This window comes from Arachis hypogaea, chromosome 14, assembly GCF_003086295.3.
Source record: "Arachis hypogaea cultivar Tifrunner chromosome 14, arahy.Tifrunner.gnm2.J5K5, whole genome shotgun sequence".
In the NCBI taxonomy this organism is placed as follows: domain Eukaryota; kingdom Viridiplantae; phylum Streptophyta; class Magnoliopsida; order Fabales; family Fabaceae; genus Arachis; species Arachis hypogaea.
In genome coordinates, this window is record NC_092049.1 from 88225919 (window position 1) to 88229494 (window position 3576).

General features: G+C 42.2%; 1 non-coding gene across 1 annotated transcript; it reads right to left on the minus strand.

Moving 5' to 3' along the window:
* Positions 1–1118: 1118 nt before the first annotated feature.
* Positions 1119–1225, minus strand: LOC112746185 (small nucleolar RNA R71). Its single transcript, XR_003174080.1, has one exon. It is a non-coding gene; the product is annotated as a small nucleolar RNA R71 (small nucleolar RNA).
* Positions 1226–3576: the final 2351 nt, after the last annotated feature.

Here is a 3576-nt window from a genome sequence, read left to right on the forward strand (position 1 = left end):
CCAGTCCTTTAATTCTAGCATTTACTTTACTGCTATTTACATTCCCGCCATTTTATTTTCTGCAACTCTCAACCCAAATTCTGGATTTGCTCAACTAGAACATTCTTCTAATTAAAGTTGCTTGATCAATCAATCCCTGTGGGATTCGACCTCACTCTATTGTGAGTTTTTACTTGACGACAAATTCGGTACACTTGCCGAAGGGAGATTTGTTGAGAGACAAGTTTTTCCCGCATCAAGTTTATGGCGCCGTTGCCGGGGATTGATTGTGCATCAACAATGATTAAATTGGAAGATCACTAGATTGAGCATTTTTATTTTGTGAATTTCATTTTCTGTTTGAGTGATTTACTTTTTGTTTTAGTTAAACTTCTTCCCTTCCCCCTCTACTCTTTTGCTTTTCTTTGTTATTTTTAATTCTGTTTGTTAACCCACTAACTGTTTGATATATTTCATCACCCACAACTAACAGTAATTCTAACACAAATACTTTCTGCACCTATCTTTTCTTGCTTGCACTTGATGGTTGTATGACAGGGAGAAGAAGCGGGGCTTCAACTTCCTTCGATTCGGAACCTGAGAGGACCTTCCTTAGATTAAGGAGGGAGGCAAGAGGAAAGAAAGTAGTTGGTGCTGAGGAAGAAGAGGAATTCTTTGAAACAAACATGGAAGACAACATGGAAAACCATCAGGAAGAAGAGGATCACAACCATGGGGGAGGAGGTAGAGCAAATCATGCTGGGGAGGATAGAAGAGTTTTGGGCTCTTACATCAATCCAAACCCAGGCAATTGTGGAAGTAGCATCCAAAAGCCAACAATCCATGCCAACAACTTTGAACTTAAACCACATCTCATCACCCTTGTTCAGAACAACTGTTCCTTTGGAGGAGGTGTTCAAGAAGACCCCAATCAACATTTAACCACCTTCCTGAGAATATGTGACACAGTGAAGTCTAATGGTGTTCACCCTGACGCCTATAGACTGCTCCTATTTCCATTCTCACTTAGGGACAAAGCAGCCAAGTGGCTGAAATCTTTCCCAAGGGAAAGCTTGACAACTTGGGAAGACGTGGTGAACAAATTCTTAGCAAGATTTTACCCTCCTCAACGAATCAATAGGCTGAGAGCTGAGGTCCAAACTTTCAGGCAACAAGATGGTGAGACTCTATATGAAGCATGGGAGAGGTTAAAAGACCTAACGAGGAGGTGCCCACCAGATATGTTCAACGAATGGGTGCAGCTGCATATTTTCTATGAAGGACTCTCTTATGAGTCAAAGAAGGCCGTACACCATTCATCCGGAGGATCTTTGAACAAGAAGAAGACTATTGAGGAAGCCATAGATGTTATTGAAACAGTAGCAGAGAACGACTACTTCTATGCTTCCGAAAGAGGGAACACAAGAGGAGTAATGGAGGTAAACAATGTAGATGCTCTGTTGGCCCAAAACAAGCTCATTACCCAGCAGCTGGCTGACCTCACCAAGAAGATGGAGATGAATCAAGTAGCAGCAATCTCCACTTCATCAACAACCCAAGAAGGAGTGAATGAAGAAGCAGAGGGGGATCAGGAGCAAGCCAACTACATTGGGAATTCACCAAGGAAAAACTATGATCCATACTCCAAGACCTACAACCCTGGATGGAGAAACCACCCAAACTTTGGGTGGGGAAGTGAGCAAGATCAAAACCAAGACCAGAGACGTTACAACTCCAACAACAATGCAGCTCACCAGTAATTCACACAGAGGACATCTCAACACCCCCACAACAACACTTCTCCACACACCTATCAAATCCAAAACAGCACATCTGCTCCGAATCACTCATCAATTGATGACAAGCTCTCTAAGATTGAAGCCTTACTTGAAGGAATATGCCAAGAGATTCAAGAAAATAAGGTGTTCAAAGAGGAGGTGCGAGCCAATATTAAGAACCAGGGAGAGACCATCAGGATGCTGGAATTCCAAGTGGGATATTTAACTGAGAAGATTCCCAAACCGACTGATAGCTTCCCAAGTGACACGGAGAAAAACCCCAAAGGAGAAGCAAAGAAAGTAAGATGGGAAAATTGCAAAATGGTCACTGCGAGTGATCAAGAGACTGAAGACAAGCAAGGCAAACTTTGCAAACAAACTGAAGACAACTCAACAAAGGAGGAGGATAGAGATCGCCAAGAACCAGAAATCTCACAACAAGAGCTGCTGAAGCTCTATGCACCCTTCCCTCAACTGCTCAATGGTGCTGTGGGAAAAAGAATATACTCAAGGTTCCTAGACTTGTTTGCATCTTTGCATATAAACATACCATTCATCAAGGCAATTCAACAAATGCCTGCATTCATCAAGTATATGAAGGAACTTCTTCCCAGGAAAAGCTCACTCAAAGGAGGCCAGACTATAGTAATGAACAAGGAATGTAGTGCCCTTATTCAACCTGAGTTGCCTACAAAAAGAAGAGACCCAAGGAGTTTTCACATCCCTTGTGCCATAGGTGAAACTATGTTCGATAGAGCACTATGTGATTTGGGGGCCAGCATCAACTTACTGCCCTTATCCCTGGCGAAGAGGCTGCAGATCAATGAGATAATACCCACAGATGTAATCATCAGACTGGCTGACAAAACTCAAAAGCAAGCAATAGGAGTGGTGGAAAATGTGTTGCTAAAGGTTGGGAAATACTTTCTCCCAACAGACTTTGTCATCCTGGACATGGAAGAGAGTCAAACTCATCCAATCATATTGGGAAGATCATTCCTAGCTACGGCCAAAGCACTTATTGATGTAGAAAAAGGGGAGCTAATATTGAGAATCCATGATGAACGACTCAGCTTCAATGTTTTTAAACTCTCACAAGAAACAGATCAAGAGGACAAGGAACTAAGCACAAATGATAATGAGACACTGAAGGAGGAAACAAGCACTGAAGCACAGCCAGTTCATTCTGAAATCCCCTTAATAGATAAACAAGGAAAACAGCAATTGCCACAGCTCAAGGAAAAGTTGGAGGAACCTAAACCTCTAGAGGCAGGTGAAGACAGCATCACAACTCCTTGGAAAAAAGAGGTCACCAAGGGGAAGGCAACCTCAAAAGAAACAAAGAAGAAGGTACCAAGGAGATGGAGGAACAAGAAGATCCCTACGGAAGACTTCTCTCCAGGGGATAGAGTTGTCTCAGCTTACTTCCTAGATATTCCCCCTAATCTCCCCACTGTACCATCTCAGTTACCCAAGGTCTTCACTATCAACAGAGTTCTTTCCCTGGAACATGTGGAGATCATTGATCCAACCAATGGATATAAGTCCACAGCAAGAGGGGAGGACTTTAAGCCCTAATGAAGGAAAAACGTCAAGCTAGTGACACTAAAGAAGCGCTTCATGGGAGGCAACCCATGTTTTATATGTTTTTAAAATAATGAATAAATCAATGTTTATGAATTTCAACCCAAACTTGACAAACACTTGGTGCAATCTTTATCATGCAGTATATAGTGAAGAACAAGTTTGGTGTTCAAAGCAAACCAAGATGCATGCTAGTCTTGGGAGCTTTGAACAAAACTTTTCATCATATTGCTTC